Source organism: Peromyscus leucopus, chromosome 15 (assembly GCF_004664715.2).
Source record: "Peromyscus leucopus breed LL Stock chromosome 15, UCI_PerLeu_2.1, whole genome shotgun sequence".
Lineage (NCBI taxonomy): Eukaryota > Metazoa > Chordata > Mammalia > Rodentia > Cricetidae > Peromyscus > Peromyscus leucopus.
The window spans coordinates 82700622-82722383 of NC_051076.1; the positions used below are offsets into that span (position 1 = coordinate 82700622).

The window sequence follows — 21762 nt, forward strand, 5'->3', positions numbered from 1 at the left end:
AGGAAGGTGACCACTGAACTTTGCAAGACAAAATGGTCCTTCAGGCACTTACTTCACAGAAGAAACTGCAAGACATTCTACACGACACAGAGAAAAGTGACTGAGAGACTCTAGGCCTGTAGGCTGAAGAATGGATGCCCCAACATTGCAGAGGAACTTTGGGTGATTGTCCAGGCACCCAGCTGTCTCTGTCATTCTAGATTTCTGGAAGCTACTTACAATGTTCTTCCTGTTTACTTAGGTAATATTATATCCTCCTGGGGTCTTTGATGTAGTTGATGACTAGATAGTTATAATTATGGTTTTCTTTGTTTATGATAAAAGATAAATTAGATCTAAAACTTTAGACTCACAAATATGGGATAGAATATTTTTTTAATTTTTCCCAAATACAAATAGACTAGATATTATAACTAATTCTTGCTTTATAAATGTTTGTTATATGTAATTTTACTATGTTAAAGTTAAACTCTTCCTTTTTGATTAGATAGAAAAAGGGGAGGTGCTGTGGGATGTTCTGTATGCTGTGAATGTGTTGCTCTGATTGGTTAGTAAATAAAATGCTGATTGGCCAGTAGCCAGGCAGGAAGTATAGGTGGATACATGAACAAGGAGAAGTCTGGGGAAGGAAGGTTGAGTCAGGAGATGCCAGCCCACCGTCCAAGGAGCAGAATGTAATGGCACACAGGTAAAGGCAGGAAACATGTGGCGACATATAGATGAACAGAAATGGGTTAGTTTAAGTGTAAGAGCTAGTCAGTGGTAGGCCTGAGCTAATGGCCAAGCAGTTTTTCTTAATATGAGCCTCTGTGGTGATTATTTTATAAAAGGCTGTGGGACTGTGGGTGAGGGGTGAGAGTGTTGTCCTGACCACGGGCCAGGCAGGACACAGAAAAACTTCAGCTATACCATAGTCCTGGTAAAATCATCTTTGTGGGGCCCCATCCTCCTTTTGGAGACTTCAGAGGTCACTGTTAGGCATGATCATGAGTCACTGCAGAAAACTTAAACATTTTATATGTCATATGCAGTAGATCTCAAAGAGCTCAAAGGATCAATATTTGTTATGTACATCTAGAGTACCAAAACTAATCCCTAGTTACTTGATGAAGATTTAAACCTGAAATCATATACAGGAAGTTAGATGAAGCCCTTTTCTAGAGTCAGTTAGTACTCCATATGATCATTAATGTGATGATAAAAAGTTGAAAATATATATATTTTATGAATTTTGAGATAATATTTATACTTTAACAAAGGTTTTAAAGAGTCAAAATAAAACCCAAAGATTATGAGATTAGTGGCAATAGAATAGTATCTTAATTTGTTTTTTCTTTTGTCCCATATCAGGTGACTTTTCTGACATAAGACAGAGATTTTTGGATTTTCCTTTTAACAAGCATGCTTGGGTTTAGAGAAGGAGAGAGCCATAATCCAACTCCAAACCCAGCTTTAATTATTTAATTGAATTGGGACTACAAAAAGACCATTTACAATATGTGTCTGTAGAAAACAGCAGAAACAAACATTTTGGAAGATATGAAATTTTATCTTGTAAATATGATATGCCCATAGGATAATTTACTCTTTTTCTTGGGATATTTTCTCTGAATGATTCATCCTTTTCCTTCAGATGTCTCATTTGTCCACTAGTCTTCAGATTCCTCAGCGGATGCATTTGTTCTCCTGAAAAGACATACACACACACACACACACACACACACACAAAATCCTGCCCCAACCATAACTTTTAACAAATGTATGATTACAGAATTAGCCTTTTCAGAACTCAAAGCTGTTGCCCATTGAAATCTGTAATATGTATCTATGGTGTAGTGTATATATTTTAATTTTTCAAACTGTAAAATGAAACATATCCATTTGCCAAATTTCATTTTTTGAGTAGCCCTTTGGGGTACTTCCTGCAGGTAGTAGAGTTTGGTTATACAAGGAAAAAGTAGGACATTTCCATATAATTTCCTTGGCTTATTGCCAAGTGATGGAAAAATCTTTTTTCAAAGCCTTGCTATTTACAAGGTGTTTCTTATGAAATTCTGAGGCTTCAAGCACCTTTCCTACTAATAACTGATCAATTTCATCATTACCTTGTGCTAGAGGGCCTGGTAGACCCATATGAGATATAATATGTATTATATATAAGGGATGATTTCTATTTTCAATTATTTCTAGGAACTGAATAAATAACAAAGTCAATTCTGTATCATCCGGAATAAATTCAGCAGCTTTAATATGTAAAACAACTGTTTCTGCATGTTGGGAGTCAGTAACTATATTAAGAGGTTCTGGAAAATCTAATGATACCATGAGAAGAGGATATAATTCTGACTTTTGGACAGAATCATATGGACTTTGAGCCACTGTATTCAAATTTTCTGATTTATAACCTGCCTTTTCTGATTTGTTCACATCAGTACAGAATGTAGGGGTTCCAGAAATTGATGTTCCCCATACAATGTGAGGAAGGATCCAATTAGTTCTCTTTATAAATTGAAGTCTCTTGCTTTTGGGATATTTGTTGTTAATCTCTACCAAAAAATTACTACAAGTTCTTTGCTAACGTTCATTTTTCTACCCATGAAGAAGAAATTTCAGCATTAGTAAAAGATACTATAATTTCTGCTGGGTCTATTCCTGCTAATTGACAAAGTCTCAATTTTTCTTTTAGAAATCAACATAAAAAGCTTTTATACATAGGTCTTTAATTTTTCACTCTGTTTGTGTGGTAAAAATATCCATTCTAAGATAGTATCTTTCCTCTGCATTAAAATTTGTGTAGGGGATGCATAGAAAGTATGATAACCATAATGCAATCAAGCTCTATATCCAAATGATCCACATGTGCATCCTGTAATTTCTTTTCTACTAAAGCCAATTCTCACTCATCTTCTGCTGATAATTTCCTTGGACTATTCAAGTCCTTGTCACCTTTTAAGGTTTGAAACAAATTACCCAGTTCTTGAGTTGTTTGTGGGCCATGTCTCCCAGTTAATGTCTCCTAGCAATTTTTGAAAGTCATTAAGAGTCCAAAATTGATCTCACCTGATTTGTATATGGGGGTTGAATTTTTGTAAACCTATTTTATATCCTAGGTAATTAATAGAATCTCCTCTTTGTATTTTCTTGGGAGCAATTTGTAATCCCCAACAAGGAAAAAAAAATTCTTTACTTCTTCAAACATTTTCTCAAACCTACCTACATTTCAATCAGCTAATAAAATATCGTTTATATAATGTAAATTATAAATTGAGGAAACTGTACATGAATCATTTCCAACAGATATCATACAAGATATCAGCACAGGGTGGGGCTGTTTAACATCCCTTGTGGGAGAACCTTCCATTGATATCTCTTAACAGGCTGAGAATTATTATAAGTAGGCACTGTGAAGGCAGGGTGAAGCACATTATCTTAGAAGGTGGAGGAGCTGGCAATGAGCCATGGGAAAAAGCACAGCTTGGTGAGCTTCCCCATTCCACTTGGGGAGGAGAAAGGGGCAGTGGCAGTAGTGGAGAACTGGATCCCCAGCAGGAACAGCACAGCAGCTGGGGATGTGGCCCAGAATCTTGTTTCTGTCTTATAATTATTGTGCATGGATTTTGCCTATTAATAAAAGGTAATGCCTTCCCTTGACTTACTTCTTTACCTGGTGTCCAATGGCTGCCTGTGCTCACCCATGCAGCCTGGCCACCCTATCCCCCAGGGATGCACTACATGCCCCCACTCTAGCAATCCCTGCTTGTGGGGGCTCCTTGGTCTGGGTGCTTATAGCCAAAAAATGCAGGATCACTCCCAGTCAGGCACAACCACTCCGCAGTCTAGCAGAATCTTCTCAGGGCGAATACCCTGCTTTGAGTTTCTGCCTCCCTGGGCAAGGACTCTCAATCCACAGCTGCCATACCAGATAGGTTCTGCTTGGTACACACAGGCACTGTCTTCCTGGGCAGGTTCAGGTCCGTCTCCTTGCACATTTATGCTGTGGGCCACTACCCTCAAGTTCAGCCTTTGCGATCCCCAAGCCTGACACTCTAGTAATTCCCATGTGTGCTGGCAGCTCTGACGCTCCTTGCAACAGCCTGCTCCCTGGGCACAAGCACTGGGTGAGTTCTGGTTCCTGAGCATTCAATCCACATCCAGAGTCTGAGCTGCAGCACCTGCTCTACCTGCTGATCAAAAATCATTACTACATCTACAACAACTCTTGAGTCACTTGACAACTTTTAAATGGTACACTAATAATAAAAAGGTGGTAAAGAATAATGGCAAAGGACAATTTTAAAACCTTTCCAAGGTCAATGACTGGAAATATTACAATGCAGGCAATTAGGACCCTGCTCACTGCTACTGTGGATGGGTTTCTAGAAAAATTAACTGAGGAGATAAACAACTTAGCTGGGATCAATACAATTTTTGTCATAGTTGTTATTAGTCTGGCAATTCATATCTTATCCTTAAAAATGGTTTGATAACAGTGCCAGATATGAGAGATTGACTGAAAAGATACAGACCTTAGAAAAAGGTGTGTATGCCTTACAAATAGTAAGGAGAATAAGACAGTTTTGGCTGATAAGATAAAGTCTTTAGAAGTATTTATCAATGAAGAGAACAAGAAAGTGACTGATAAAATGTGAGCCTTAGAACAGCTGACTACTCAAAATATACAAGCCTTGGGAAAAAAACACTACTGGTAAATTATAAGCCTTAGAAAATTTATTAAAACTAATAATGAAAGCGTTCAGACACAGAAGAATTCAGAGGAGAACCACCCTCATCATTACCTTATGAAATTAGAGAAGAGTGGCCTATGGTTATTAAAACACCAACCATGATTTATCCAGTTACTATCATGAGAGACTACCAATAGATAAGTATCCCCAAGAATATAGAAAATTTAAATGGGGTCCTATAGAAATGTTGGATTTAAAGAGAATTAAGGAAATAATAGTTTACTGTGATATGCATTCAGCTTATGTGAGGCAGATGTTGAATACATGGTCTTCTCAGAACAAAATTACTCCAAAGGACTGGAAAGATTTAGTTGCAACAGTATTGGAATATGGTCCTCAGTTAGAATGGAGCAGTTGGTTGAAAGAAGAAGCTGAGGCCCTCAAACAACAAGGTAGGGTTTGAGGTTATAAAATTTCCCAAGATCAAATCCCTGGTGAGGGTCATTATTCTGATATGGATAGTCAGGCTACATTTAATGAACACACCTTGTCCCTATGTCATACAGTGGCATTAAATGCTTGAGACAAGATTCAAGAATCAGAAAAGAGTACTGAGCCATTTACTAAAGTTATATAAGGCCCAAAAGAAACCTTCAGTGAATTTTTGCAAAGGCTGACTTCAGCTGTAAATATAATGATATCAGATCTAGAAGCTACATGAATAGTAATTCAATCTTTGGCTTTTGAAAATGCTAATTCACAATGCAGAGGGATAATTGAGCCTTTAAAGATTAGATCAGCACCTATAGAAGAATGAATCCAACACACAATCAATATGGAGTCTTTTATTATCCATGATGATACATGGATATGAGAGGTGATTTCCAATGGCTTAAGGAAAAAATAAAAATGTCAAATGTTTTAATTGTTGTGAACAAGGTCACTTAAAAAGGGATTGTAGGCAGGGTTTTCCTAGAAACAATGTTTTCTCTCAGAATAATCCAAAGAGAAGGCCCCTGCCTCATGGATTGTGCAGAAGATGTGGCAAAGGCAGACATTGGACCATTGAATGCAAATCAACAAGGGACAGGCAAGGCAACCCTTTACCATTGGGAAATGCCTTGAGGGGCCTTTTGTAGGCCCCCATGTCAATTTTGGTTCAGTCATTCCCTGTCACCATGGGGAAACTCCTCCCCAGAACAATTAAAGGACCTAATGCCTATTGTAAAAAACCATATTGCTCTGGATGGTAAAATGGTTTTAGAAAATAAAACAAATACTTCAGGAGAAAACATGAAGCAAATATTTTGGCAAACTTCTATAATGATCAAAGAACAAAGCTAAAAATATGAATGAATGACATTGTAATTGAAGGTCTTTAGACACAAGAGCAGATATAACAATACTTGCACCAGAATCATGGCATCTAAATTGGCCTCTTCAGGAGGAAAATGTACAGCTTTTAGGGACTAGAACCCTATCTCAGGTAAAAACAAAGCATGAGAGGGGTCAAATGTATAGTTCTAGAAGGACAAGAAGGAAAATTAAAGCCATATGTGGTTAATATAGCAATGAATTTATAGGGATGTGATTTATTACAGAAATGGAATACCCTGATTGTCATTCCTCCAATCTCAGAAACAAACCATAAACTAATGTGTGTTTCTGGAAAACTATTAAAAGATATTATAAAGAACAGTCACTGATCATTCAAGTTGTACAAAAATAGGGCACAACAGCTGTTGATATTTCAAAGGTACCAACAACCCTATCTTTAAAATGGCTAACTGGCAAACTTGTCTGGGTGGAACAATAGCCTTTCACATCAGAAAAGTTACAGGCCTTAGAACAGCTTGTACAGGAGTAGCAAAGTGCTCAACATATTGAAGAATCAATCAGTCCTTGGAATCCTCCTGTATTCATTATTAAAAAGAAATCTGGAAAATGGAGAATGGTAACAGACCTAAGCACTACTAATAAGATGATTCAGTCAATGGGCTCTTTACAGCCTGGATTTCCCCTGCCTTCTCTAATACCTAAAGGATGTCTATTAGAGTTATTGATTTAAAAGCTTTTTTCTTCACTATACCTTTACAAGAAAAAGATAAAGAAAAATTTGCCTTCACAGTGCCTACTTATAATTTTCAGCCTGTTAAGAGATATCAATGGAAGGTTCTCCTACAATGGATGTTAAACAACCCCACCCTGTGCTAATATTTTATATGACAGCTGTTAGAAATGTACAGTTTCCTCAATTTATAGTTTACCATTATATGGATGATATTTTATTAGCTGATTCAAATGTAGATAGTTTAGAGAAAATGTTTGAAGAAGTAAAGAAAAATTTTTTCCTTGTTGGGGATTACAAATAGCTCCTAAGAAAATACAAAGAGGAGATTCTATTAATTACCTAGGCTATAAAAAGATTTACAAAAATTTCAACCCCTAACGGTACAAATCAGGTAAGATCAATTTCAGATTCTTAATGACTTTCAAAATTCCTGAGAAACATTAATTGGCTATGGCCCACAATTGGATTAACAACTCAAGAACTGAGTGATTTGTTTCAAACCTTAAAAGGTGACAAGGACTTAAATAGTCTAAGATAATTATTAGCAGAAGCTGAGTGAGAATTGGCTTTGGTAGAAAAGAAATTACAGGATGCATATGTGAATTGTTTGGATCCAGAGCTTGATTGCCTTCTGGTTATTTTATTCTCTATGCATTTCCCTACACAAATTTTAATGCAGAGGGAAGATACTATCTTAGAATGGATATTTTTACCACATAAATAGAGTAAAAATTAAAGAACTATATAGAAAAGGTTTCTGAGTTGATTGTAAAAGGAAAATTAAGACTTAATCAATTGACAGGAACGATCACAACAGAAATTGTAATATCTTTTACTAATGCTGAAATTTCTTCTTGATGGGGAGAAAATGAACACTGGCAAAGAGCTTATAGCAATTTCTTTGGAGACATTAGCAACAAGTATCCCAAAAGACTTCAATTCATTTAAAAAATAAATTGGGTTCTTGCTTACAATGTATGGGAAACACCAATATCTGGAGTCCCTACATTCTATATTGATGCAAATAAATCCAGAAATGGAGGTTATAAATAAGGGAACTTGAATACATTGGCTCAAAGCCCTTATTATTCCATCTAAAAGTCAGAATTATATGATATTCTCATGGTATTATTCAATTTTTCAGAACCTCTTAATATAGTTACTGACTCTCAATATGCAGAAAGAGTTGTTTTACATATTGAAACTGCTTAACTTATTCTTGATGATTCATATTTGTTATACAATTACAAGAAATAGTCAGAAACAGGAATCATCCCATATATAGAATGCATACTAGATCCCATACAGGTCTGCCAGGTCCTCTAGCACAAGGTAATGATGAAATTGATCAGTTATTAGTAGGAAATGTGCTGGAGGCCTTAGTATTTCATAAAAACACTATGTCAACAGCAAGAGTTTGCAAAAGGATTTTTCCATCATTTGGCAACAAGCCAAAGAAATTATAAGAAAATGTCCTATTTGTTCATTTTATAACCAAACTCCACTACCTGCAGGAAGTAACCCAAAGGCCTACTCAAACAAAAGAAATTTGGTAAATGAATGTGTTTCATTAGCAGTATTTAGAAAATTAAAATATGTACACCATACCATAGAGACATATTGTGGATTTCAATGGGCAACTACTTTGAGTTCTGAAAAGGCTGATTCTGTAATTTCAAATCTATTAGAAGTCGTGGCCATCATGGGAATACCTATACAAATTAAGACTGACAATGCTCTAGCATATGTCTCTAGTAAAATGGAACATTTTTTGCATGTTACAACATAAAGCATATTACAGGTATACCACACAATCCCACAGGACAAGCAGTTTTAAAATCACATTTTAAAAGAAATGCTAAATAAACAGAAAGGAGTAAAAAGACACCCAAAGATAGATTGCATAATGCCTTATTAACTTTAAATTTTCTAAATGCTAATGAAAAAGGAACAAAAGCTGCAGAGAGACATTGGATAGTAGAAAACAAAAACTACTGGATTAAATCAGCCTGTATACTTTAAAGATCTGCTGACCTCAGAATTGAAACAAGGATATGTGTTACATTGGGAAAGAGGTTTTGCTTTTGTTTCCATGGGAGAAGAAAAGCTATGGATACCATCAAAATTAATAAAGATTAGATTTGAACAGGAGAGACCTCTTGATTATGAGAGGTGATAGTTCATCAAGTGATGTGGGGATCCAACATGTCAAAAGGAAGAACTCACCAAATTAGGGTTGGGGCAGGGTTCCATTTTTGTTCTTACAGGAAAATAAAAATATCCATCTTAAAGGAGTCAGACACTTGGACAGATAGACATCTAAAGAAGAAGAGAAAACTGTCCAGAAAAAATTACCAAGAAAAGAAATAATCTGGCCTGATGGTATAACTAGTTTATATAGGGTACAATCTCATATACCTCTCAAAATGTTTGTAGTCCTAACTCAATTAAAAACTAAAGCTGGGGTGTGTGTGCGAGCCTCCGCGGGACGCAGGGCTCGGCTCCGGCCGCCCGGGGCCCACGCCGCCCGGCACACCCCCACACACACACTCACACACCCCGCCTTCGTCCCCCCGGGGGTGGGGCGGACCCCGCGCGCCCTGCGGCTCGCCATGTGCGGGCCCTCGCGGCCGGGCTCCCTCAGGAAGTGACAGGCTCCGGGGCGGCGCGACCATGAGGCCGCGGAGGTACTTCAGAAGACGATGAGGTCATTCAACCAGGTTTCATCAGCCCCAGGCGGGGCAAGCAAAGGTGAAGAGCCAGAAAAGCTGCCTGAGCTGGCCGAGGAGGAATCCCAGGTTCTGCACGGAACTGGCCACTGTAAGTGGTTCAATGTGCGCATGGGATTCGGATTCATCTCCATGATAAACCGAGAGGGAAACCCCTTGGATATCCCAGTGGATGTATTTGTACACCAAATGCTACAACTGTGGTGGCCTTGACCATCATGCTAAAGAATGTAGTCTACCTCCGCAGCCAAAGAAGTGCCATTACTGTCAGAGCATCATGCACATGGTGGCCAACTGCCCACACAGAATCGTCGCCCAGTTGCCCCCCAGTTCTCAGGGGAGACAGGAGGCGGAGTGCCAGCCATGCACCTCTGCTTCACCGAGGGAAGGGGGCGGGGGGCGTGGCTGCACATCACCCTTTCCTCAGGAGGCGAGGTCAGAGACGGCAGAGCCGCCAGACAGGTCACCCCAAGAAGTTTCTTCTGTGAAGGCCTTTGCAGCACCAGAAGAGCAAAACAAAAAGGGTCCTTCGATTCAGAAACGGAAAAAGACTTAGTACTTGTCAGCGTTTTCTTCACCCGGTTGGGAAGTCTACCTCACGCAAGCACAGGGAATAGTATTCCAGAGAACAGCCGACGTCATTTAACTACTGTTGAGGAACTGTGGATTTTTTTAATCAGACAAATCACTCCTAAGCAAATGACATTGAAGCAGGGTGTCATGTTTTATAGAACTGAGATACTACATACAGTATGTGTGTAAGTGAGAGGGGAAACTTGAGGCTGTATGTGTGTGTGAGGGTTTCACATAGGAACGCAGGCATATACATATATACATATACACATACATACATATATGTATGTGCCTGTCTTTATACATGTATGTATGGAGATATAAGCACATACTCTCCCTCAGATAATGAGCATCTCCAAGCATTGAAAGTCCATGTGAAGCATTTGAGGTGGTTTCAGAATTAACCCTTTCCTAAATACCACTTCTTTTTTTTTTTTTTTTTTTTTTTTTTTTTTAATTTGGTTTTTCGAGACAGGGTTTCTCTGCGTAGTTTTGCGCCTTTCCTGGAGCTCACTTGGTAGTCCAGGCTGGCCTCGAACTCACAGAGATCCGCCTGGCTCTGCCTCCCGAGTGCTGGGATTAAAGGCGTGCGCCACCACCGCCCGGCAACCACTTCTTTTATATTACCTAAAAATAACCTCCTGACTGTTACCTTTCATGTGAACCAAAGCATGTTTCAGATCTCAGACTGCCAGTCAAATGGTACTAAAGGTTTTGGGGATACTTGGTGCCTCCAGAGTCTGGATTCATCATTGTGTCCTGGTGCTGATGGAGTGTTTTGCTATTGCTGTTTTCTGCCTTCTCCTGTTTGAAGGTGGTAACCTAACTTTAATGCCTCTGACTGCCGTAAGCTTTTCATTTTTAGCTACGTAACAACTCCAGAAAAGACAACGAATGTGAAGTTTCTGGGCTGATATTTCACTGTTTTTTGTTTTGATTGTAATTTACATGCCTATTAAGAAAAATGAAGGGGAAGGTAATGTATAAATATCATGGTCTGATCCTTTTCAGTGGTGTTCTGGTACCAGCTCTTTTACATGTCTCCGAGTTGTTTAAGGGACCATGGCAACAGAAGCCTCTCTTGACTAAGCAGCTTCTGAACTATCACTTAGAACGGGAAGGTCTCCTTACTCACTACTGAAGCCTTAGAGGAAACTAAATATTTGGGTATATTTTGGTGACTGTTTTTATTCCCCCAATAGAGTCCTCAGACCTGTTTCTAAAACAAACAATAGCACCATAGAAGTGAATAAAATAGTGGGGCTTAGAGTGAAAAGTAAGTAGATGCTCACACTGCCCAGCAGATACAGCCCAGGACTGATACTGAAAAGAACAGTGTCTGGTGGCCGGCCGCTAGCATGACGAGCCGGGAGCAGTTACCAAATCCCTCCCTGCCATGTGGCTGGGAATGCTCTATGTGATAACACTGATGGCAGTTACCTTGAGTATAGAGGATGAAGTAACCTAAGTTATGGATTCAGGATGAGCATTCAGGGCTACTAGTAATCTTGTCAGATGAAGTCTCAGTTTGCTAACAGATTGGCTAGGGACTGATCGTAGTATAGGTCTGTTTTCCATCATGTTTAAAAAAAATGGAGTTAGCCTAGTTCTAAATGTGATGAGCAAACTTTTGAAACATCTCCAAGAAGGTACCAAGGAATTACAGTGAATAATTTTGGCAATAAATATAATTTTATATGGGCCTGTTGGTATAAGCTCAGATAATCAAACAAGAAAGCATCATGACTCAAATGAGATGCATTCTACTGAGGAATTTCTTCCTCCTGTATGCCAGTCCTTTCCAGGTTAGCTTGACTCTTTTGACAGTATTTATGAGAATTTCCGTAGTGTTTTATTGATGTATCATTGTGCTGTAATGCAGAGCTTACTGTTGACGATATTGAATGTGATGTAGCCATAGAGAAGTACTGCCTTGCCTTACGTGAGGATTTCAATTATGTAGACAAATCAAAGTGTCACCCAAGTATAATGAACAAAGTAACACTTGTACAAGCAAAATATGATAGGTCACTTTGAAAGTTCAAACCAAAGTTCCTTGACTATAAAAATAGGAAACTATGGACTTGAAAATTGGACATTCTGTTTACATATAAAAATCAGAGCTGAGATCATTTTTAAAAATGAAAGTAGAAAATTCTGAAACACTTGAACTATAGACCTTATGGGTGCAGTTGACATTTTTCAGCATCTGACCAGATGGAATTACTAAGAGCACATACCAAACCTATCTTATGATTAAAAGTTGGGGTTTATTTTTTATATGAAAATATTGTCATTATTACATGCTCAGGACAAAGAATTTTGCTCAGGGAACATACAATATAATGTTTTTATTGTTTCTTTACAGACTAGTCTATAGTCCTGCTTACTCAAAACAAGCCAAATAAATTAGGTCTTTATGTATGTACATGTACTTGTTGGTAACTACCTCTGAGTTTGACATTGATCATAATTCTGAATATCAGATGTTGGTCCTCCTGTTTTCATTTCACGTGAAGAGCCTTGTAAAGCAACATTCCCACTCCTTGCAGATGTGAATCCACTGATGTGAGCACTTTGCTCATTCACTTGAGTGAAACATTCTGTTTACAGCACATGGCTACCTCCTAGCCCCTACATAGCACACCTTGATGCTGCTGCAGCCTTAGAGGCTGCCAGTAATTCTCTGGTACAGACACTTTTAATCTGTAGCATAGATAGGCATTTACAACTGCATGTTTCTGGGAAATGCCTGTGAATAATAGGACTTCTCATGTTAGATAGCAAAGTCTCCAAGCATTTCCTTAGAGTTATCATGTATTGAGTTTAAGGAAATACAGGCACTCTTTATCCCAAGCAAAACCACACAGAGATAATCTTGACAATAGCTCTGTTGCCCAGAGGTGGGGGCAGGAGGGCTAACAGAAGTAAACGTGGTGTTGTATTTTGCTGACAAGCGAATGAAGACTCCTACCCCTCCACTGGTATCTGCTGTCTTGAAGGCAAAGCACACTGCAGCATTCCATCCCCGGGCACATAACTAACCAGCACCAGCTGCCATGGAGGGAACATGGGGTGCAGGGCCCCTGACAGCCAGGAGGGAAGGGTCTGTGGAGCACCGTTTTTTCAGGGGTTCCTAACAGTGCACCGATGGTCTATGAATTGAGCCATCTTCTGACCCCCCCCCCCATGTCAACACAAATGTAATTCCTGAAAATGGTGCACTACCAGCCTTTTAGCCTGTGAACTATTCATTCTCTACACAGCAGGCCATAGTGGAGACATTTTTATACTTGCATTTCTATTCTTTGGATGTATTTTTACAAATGAAAGATTTAGGAAGATTTTTATCTGCTTATAACGTGGAAATTTTAGTGTGCAATCTAAAGGAAAAGATAAAGACATCACATTATTAGTATCAGTCCACCTCCCAAATATAGGATGTTTTTATTGCCAATTATTTTTGTACTCCGGCTCAGATTTATTTTGCACCAGTGCAGGCCTGAGTTGCCGCTGGTTGTATGTAGTGTGTGAATAGAAGCCCCCAAGTGTTAATAGACTTTGTAACATTCACTGTAAGATGAATTAGCCAGGATGTGGGGAAATCTCATTAAGTCTTAAAGTTAATTTAAATTAATTTATCTGTTCTCTCTAAGAAATGTTTATCTTAAAATATATATGTAGTTTCACCTTTGGTATAAAATCCAGGAAACTATGTGCAAGCGCAACTGTGCCGACTTTACTTTTCTAGATGTCTTAATGAGATTTATTTGTTTTAGAAAAAGAACAACTTGTTGAAAGCATCCAGTTCTGTCTTACATACTGTCAACAGCCTCTTCAAGATGTGCCTGTGTGAGTTGTGACCTAGTTGTTCATTAGTGTGAGAGGGTGACCTATGGCTCATTGTGGATCTTTATGCTTGGAGCAACGCACTGTACTGTAAGAAAGTATTCCAATATTTAATATACCTGTGGCTTACCCCCTGTCAGTTCCCAGCTTGAAAAGGATGGTGTGGACTACCTCGTCAGTCACTGTTTATCAGCCACAGGCACCTACCACCAAGCTGGCTTTAATTAGTGTGTGTGTGGTTTTGTGGTGTTAACAACTCTAGCCATATAAAGACCAAAGTGAACCCTGATTTCTATATGTCTTTAATACAGTGTTTTATCTAGTATTTTAAAATTATCTTGTAGTTGATTGCCTCATTGTCCATTTTGATTCATGTTGTTTACAAGTGAAACATTTTAAAAATACACTTGAACTGTCATTACAAAGAACAAAAGAGGAGTTGATATTAGAATGGCACACTGCATTCCGTCACCTCGATGGACTGATCTGCAGACTTGAGCATAGTACTGTCTTTTCATGCTGAATGTCTTACTCTGTTAGCTATCGATGTCTTGAGGTTTAAAGTTACATGATAGAAAATAAAAGATACAATGTTGGCATTTAAAAAAAAAAAAAAAAAAAAAAAAAAAAAAAAAAAAAAAAAAAACTAAAGCTGGCCAGGCAATGGTGTTGCACACCTTTAATCCCAGCACTTGGGAGACAAAGGCAGGTGGATCTCTGTGAGTTCAAGGCCAGCCTGGTCTACAGAGCGAGGTCCAGGATAGGTTCCAAAGCTACACAGAGAAACCCTGTCTTGAAAAAAAACTAACAAACAAAACAACAACAAAAAAAACTAAAGCTGGCTTTGGAGGAGTGTGGCTCTCTCCTCTAAACCCTAGCATGTTGTTAAAAGAAAATTCAGAGTCTCTTTCTCATATCAGAAGAGCCACCTGGTATGGGACAAAAGAAAACTAAAATCTAGGTACTATTATTGTCACAAATGTCTTACCCCTCAAATTTATTTTGACTCTTTAAAACTTTTCTTTAGGTGTAGTGCTATCTTAAAATTTAAACTTTCTGTTTTGAAACTAATAATGTTTAAGTTTTCCATAGTGAACATTAAGCTTTCCTTAGAAAATCTCTGAAGTCTCCAATAAGATGTTGGGGCCCCACAATGATGATTCTACCTGGATAGTTATAATGCCATTAAGCTGATAAACACCACTCAAAGATGAGCTTTGGACTAACAAACTGCTCAGGACAATTCCAAGGTGGCTAGCTAGAATGGTCCAACCTCAAGCACCACTCCAGTCAGAATTTTTCCATTACTCATAAACTAGTAACAAATGATGCAGCTAGTTCTCCCAAGACTTAACCATTGTTTTGGTTCTTACAGGGTCCCCTAGAGATACCATCACCCTCCAGACAACAGGAAGTAATTTTAAAAACATGATGCCCACTTTCTCAATAAGTAGGGTATATGGTTTTGGTGACCTTGTTTTCCACAATTTAAAACACCTGACATTTTTTTTTCAAGCCTCTGGAAATCATCTCTCCTATCCAAGAATCATCATGATTATGAGATTTAGTATTGACTGTATCTCAGATCCATTCCCCTATGGGCACTGATGTTGCCTTTAAAGGCCTAGTTACCATTTTGCATTGTGAATTAGCATTTTCAAAAGCCAAAGATTCAATTTTTTTTTGTTTTTTTTTTTTTGTATTTCAAGACAGGGTTTCTCTGTGCAGCTTTGTGCCTTTCCTGGAACTCGCTTTGGAGACCAGGCTGGCCTCGAACTCACAAAGATCCACCTGCCTCTGCCTCCCGAGTGCTGGGAGTAAAGGCATGCACCACCACCGCCCAGCCAAGATTCAATTATTATTTGTATAGCTTCTGATTTTGGTATTATTCTATTTACAGCTGAAGTCAGTCTTTGTAAAAAATCAGTGAAGGTTTCTTTTGAGTCCTATATAACTTTGGTAAATGACTCAGTTCTCTTTCCAACTTCTTCGATTCTGTCTCAAGCATTCAAAGCTGCTGCATGACATAGAGCCAGGGTGTGGTCATTATATAGAGACTGTCTTTGTACATCACCATAATTGCCCTCCCCAAGAGGTTGGTCTTGGGAGATTTCTACACCTCTAGACCTACTTCATTGTTCAATGGTCCTAGTCTCATCTTTCCACCAGGTCCTCCACTGTAATTGAGGACCAGGCTCCAAGACTGCTGTAACCAAATCTCTACAGTCTTGAGGGACAATTCTGTTTCAAGTTGACCATGAATTTAACACCTGCTTCACAAAAAGTGAATGCACACCATTTGAGATTATCACTTCCTTAAATCTCCTCAATCTAACATTTCCACAGGGGTCCGGTCAGCTCTTACACAGCCGTGGGGATGCCTGTCATTTGGCAGTTGTTCCTATAAGGAGACTGGATAAATTAACATTGGTTGTTTGAAAACCTTGGGCTGTTCCTCTCTAATTTTATAATGTAAAGGTGAGGTTGGTTCTCCTGTCTGTGTCTGAATATCTCTATTATCTGTTTTAATAAGTTTTTCTATAGCTTGCTACTTATCAGTCAAAATTGAATTATTTTCTTTCATAATTAGTTATAGAGCTTGTATATTATTATTAGTATATAATATGATATGATGTGATATGATATAATATAATATAATATAATATAATATAATATAATATAAAAGTATAACCTTTTCTAAGGCCTGTATTTTGGCTTTCATATCAACCAACTTTTTTAGGAATAAAACAAATCTAACTAATAATGTTTAAAATTAACATTATGTCAATCATAGTTAATTATTCCCTTATTTTATTGTTCCATTTTTAAACAATCCTTTGTGTAATCATACAGAGACCTAATGCCCTCCATCCTAATAGTGTTTCCCATTTTTTAATGTAAGGAGATGTCTCTTTTTTAAAACTTATTCCCCCCTTTAAGAATTCTGCATTGTCTCACTAAATATGCTGACAATGATGGTGAAGTGTGAGGCTGGTTGCTGCTGCACAGAACAGCAGAAGCCTGAGCTGGTGTCAAGGCAGCCACCTAGTGTGGTCCCAGCCCAAGGAGGGGGTCCAAGGAAAGCCCGCAACCCACAGGGAAAAGGAACCAAAGAGCCAGCCATATGAACAGTGGACACAGGGAATGTAGGAAAGCAGCACATGTGACCAGCAGGAAGTGAAAGCACAGAGCTGCCTGAAGGCAGAGCTGGCTGGTGGTGAGGGACTAACTCCAGAGGCGTTTGGAGCCCAGGCACCTGTGGAGTGTGGGTCTTGTGGGGATTACTGTAGAGAGACTGCAACAAGAAAACCCCAGAGTCACTCAGAGGCCTTGGGGAAGAAAGGAAAAACCAGCTGGTGGCACAGTGACTCTGCCAGATGTAGTTCCCGAATGCAACTCCAGTGAGTGCCAGTAGCTGCAAAGTCACAGGCAACAAGGTCATTGTGTGAATTTGTGCCCCACAAGTTGGATGCCAGATGAAGCATAAATCTAATTAATCTTATCAATAAAAACTAGGAGTCAGATATCGGGGTAGAAACCTGAAAAATTGGAGAAGCAGGGGAGCAGCCACAGTCACTTCCTAGCTCTTCCATTCTTCAGTCCAAAAAGGCTGAAATCCTCTCTCCAACTTGCCTTGCCACTTCCTGTTTTCTCTCTGTACAGACCTCCAGATCTCTATGGTTAACTAGTGGCTAGCTCTGCCATCTGACTCCAAGCAAGCTTAATTTGTCAGAACCCACACACACACACACACACACACACACACACACACACACACAAAAATCACATGCACTCATCATAAGGCTACATCTTTGTAAACACATCATACACCAAACACTTCATAAATTTTAAAGTGTACTTGACTCACATAGCCTGCCAAACACCACAGCATAGCACTGTGACACACTATGGAGAATCAACTGCTTCCTGTGAATGGATGGCTCAGTGGAAGCTTTGGAATGCTGCCCTGTCCAGTGTGGCAGGAGAGTGTCATACTGCACTGTGTCAGCCTGATCAAATAGACATTCAATGTGTGCTTCCTACTGAATTTGTCCCACTTACACCATGAGTAAGATCTACATGGAACCATCATAGGATGGGGACTGCCTCTAGTCAGAGACATACATGTAGCTTTTTAGATTGACTTTTGCTTAGCAGTAGGCAAATGCAATTGCTCCATGTGTTTTCATAGCTTCATAGATGTTTTACAAGTAATATTCCATTGTATGGCTATACAGGATTCTCCATCCATGTCTGTTGGAGGACATCTTGATTGCTTTTGAGTTTTGGCATGGTAAATAAAGTTGTCATAGATGTTGATGTAGAGGTTTTTGAGTTGACATTAAGTTTTCCGCTTCTTTGAAAATGTACAAAGGTTATAACTGCTGGGTTATGTGATATGCTCGGTTCTGTAAGCCATTAAAGCATCTTCCAAAGAGGCTGTACCATTCTGTGTACACACCAGTCATGCATGGGAGTTCCCGTTGCTCCACATCCATGCTAGCAATAGACGATGTCAGTGCAGAGTGTAACCTCTGTAACAGGTTTGCAGTGGCATCCCACTGTTGCCTTAATTTTTGATTCCCCAGTGATATATGAAGCTATACATCTTTTCATATGCTAATTTGCTGTGTTTGGTAAGGTAGGCCAGATAGGTTTCTGCTGATTTTTTATTGGGTTGTTTCTCTTTCATTTTTATTTAGTATATTTATCATGTGTGTAAGCACACACATATATGCTCATGCCATGCTGTATATGTGGAATTCAGAGGATAACCTATGGGAGCTACTTTTCTTTTTCCACCAAGTATGTGCCAGGGACCAAAGTTGGGTATTGGGCTTAGCAAGTGCATTTACCCACTTGCCAGCATGGGAATTATTTTCTTACTGGTGAGTTCTAACAATTCTTTGGATGTTATTTTGGAACCAGTCTCTAGGACATGCATTTTGGAGATGTTTTCCCCTCAGCCTGTGACCCAGTGTTCAGTACCAGTGCTTCCCCCCCCACCAATTTGTAATGGAACAGAAAATCATGAATACCACAGGACAGAAAGCAGCCTATTTTTATTCTTACCTCAGGAAATGTGAGCAGCCTCCACAAGGGCCACTTTATGCATGCAGCATCTTGCCAAAAGTGAGATTCCTCAAAGGTTGCCAAGTTCTTTGCCCAGAGCTGGCACAGCTCACTTGGCAGAACACACGGAGACTCGGGGCTTCCTCCTGGTAGGGACAGCCAGGCACTGTCAGGGCCAGACCCAGCACTTACTCCTGATGACTCAGAGGGAACAGGGACAGGGAGCCTGTGGGAACTTCCCCTTTAAGTTTTCTCCCACCTTATAATTGACACATTTGACTGGTGTGGGTCTTAAAAGACCAAGTGTGCAAGCCATCAAGCACTGGTTTCATGAAGGGCTGTAGGGCTTGCCTATGCTGTCCATGCAGAGATGTTTCTTTTCTGGGAGTCACAGGCAGATATTGGCAGGCCTTGGTGGGACAAGTAGTCTGAGACTGTTCCTCTCATCTGTGTCTCACAAGATGGAAAATTATTCTGTGGCAGTGAGAAGGAAGTTCATCCCATACAGGGCTCTTCCTGTGGGTTTCTACTCCACCCACATCTTGGCAAGTTATTTCATGTCACAGTCCTTTAGAATGGAGTCACATTTTCTCCAGAGCTCAGTTAAGATAGAAGTATGTTAGAAAACATGCAGGAAGGTTTCTCCAATCCACTAAAAAGAAAGTGCTGTGCCCAGCTTGTTCTAACTGGCAGCTGCCTCCTAAATCACTGTTCCCATCTAGTACAAAGAAGAGCTTTGAGTCAACTCCAGAAAAGAATGATAACGATTCTTGATTGAAAAAGTTTGGAGATGGGAGTGGTGACTCACACCTTTAATCCCAGCACTTGTGAGGTAGAAACGGATGCATCTTTGTAAGTTTCAGGCAGCCAGGGCTACATAGTAAGTTCCAGGACAGTTAGGGCTACATAGTGAGACCCTGTCTCAAAAATCAATCAAGTCAACTACTCCAGTGGACGGTCACACATCCAAGAATATTTGGTGGCCTTGATGGAGGAAAAATGGATATGAATATGATCAAAACACATTCTACAAAATTCTCAGAGAACTAACAAAAACTAGTAAAAGGAAGAACTAAGCCATTTTTATCAATGGGACAGAACCAATACATTTCTATTGTCTGTTGGGGAGGAAAAGCCCATGGCAGACATGGCACAGACAGATTTTGCCTCTTACTCTTCTCTCCCTTGCTAAAACCATTAGATCACATTCCTAAAGCTAGCCCCCAAGGCCCATTCCCTTGTTGGGCCACTGACTCATCCCTGAAACAAAACACCAAGGTCCAACGATCAAAAAATTTTATTTGACCAATGTGTCCAATCAGGACTTACCAGCTCACCTAACATAGACTCCCCCTTTTCTCTTTAAAAACCCACTCCTGCAGAAACACCTGCTCTCCTTTGCAGCTCTCCCTCTCCCCCTTTGGGGTAGTTAATCTCCTTTGTGCTAACAATTTGGTGTCTGGGTATGTCATCCACTGACTCTGAGGGGGCCCAGCTCTCTTACACAGCCTGAACTACACGTCACAAGAGCCCAGGCACTCAGATGCATGATGTTTATGACACCTAACATTCTTTCAGTCAAAAGCACGAATTTGCCCAGCTGTAGTCCACACACTTGGGAGGATAGGGAGTTTAATAACAAACTGTGCCACATCATGAGACCTCAAAAACAAAACAAAGAGTCAAAGCAAATACCTGCAAACATCAGAGACCAAGAACCTGAGTTTGGATGTGGACCCTGCTACCTTTGGGCAAATGTTTGAATGTCTTTGCTCTTTTCTGTAAAGTGGAAATAATTATAAGAAAACCAAACATCACCACACCATTCACTGTGAGTAAAAATCAGCTCATGGTGGCTTCTAGATCTGAAAGGAGGAAGAAAACCTCAAAACTCCATAAGGGAAAACCTTGGTGGCTTAGGGTTCCCAAGATGTCTTAAAGATCACACTGAATCATGTCCACAGGACAATGAAGGAATGAATGAATTAGACTTGATCACAAAGCTCTCTTCTTAGGTTGTAGCATGTGAGAAAATATTGACACATCATTCATTCATAAGGGACTTGTGTGCCGAATATATAAAGTACCCTAAAAACTTAGTGATTAAAAAACATACACAATTCTAGGCATGGTGGTGTATGCTTTTAATTCTAGCACTTGGGAGGCAGAGGCAGACAGATCTCTGAGTTTGAGGTCAGCCTGGTCTACATAGTGAGTTCCAGGATAGCCAGGGCTATACAGGGAAACCCTGTCTCAAAAAACAAACAAACAAACAAACAAACAAAAACAAAAACAAAAAGCAAAACAAAACAAAACAAAAAACCCTATAATTCCTAGGCATGTTGGTACACACATATAACATAACACTCGGAAGGCAGAGGCAGTAGCTCAAAGTTCAAAGCCAACCTGGGCAAACACTGTCCAAAAAAGGTGGGGGGAAGGAAGAGGGGGAGGGAGGGAAGAAGAAAGGGAGAGGGAAGAATGGGGAGGAAAGGGAAGGAAAGATAAACCAAAGTGGGCGAAAGATCTGAACATGTCAGCAAGGAAGGCCATACAAAAGGCATCCAAATCAACAGAATCAGTCACTGGGGACATGAGAATTAAAACCACAGTCAGTTACACCAGGGCAGACATGGCAACACAAAACATTGCCCAGGATGTGGGACAATTAGAACCGGTTTATTTTATGTGTGAATGTAAGCTGCTGTGACCACTTTGGAAAGTCCAGTAATTTCTTAAGTTAAATATATGCTTACCCATGATCCAGCTGTCCTACTCTTAG

The 21762-nt window shown here is 39.6% G+C and overlaps 1 pseudogene; it reads left to right on the top strand.

The window, feature by feature from the left end:
• Nucleotides 1-9319: 9319 nt before the first annotated feature.
• LOC114702804 lies at nucleotides 9320-10111 on the top strand (annotated as a pseudogene).
• The last annotated feature ends 11651 nt before the right edge of the window (nucleotides 10112-21762 follow it).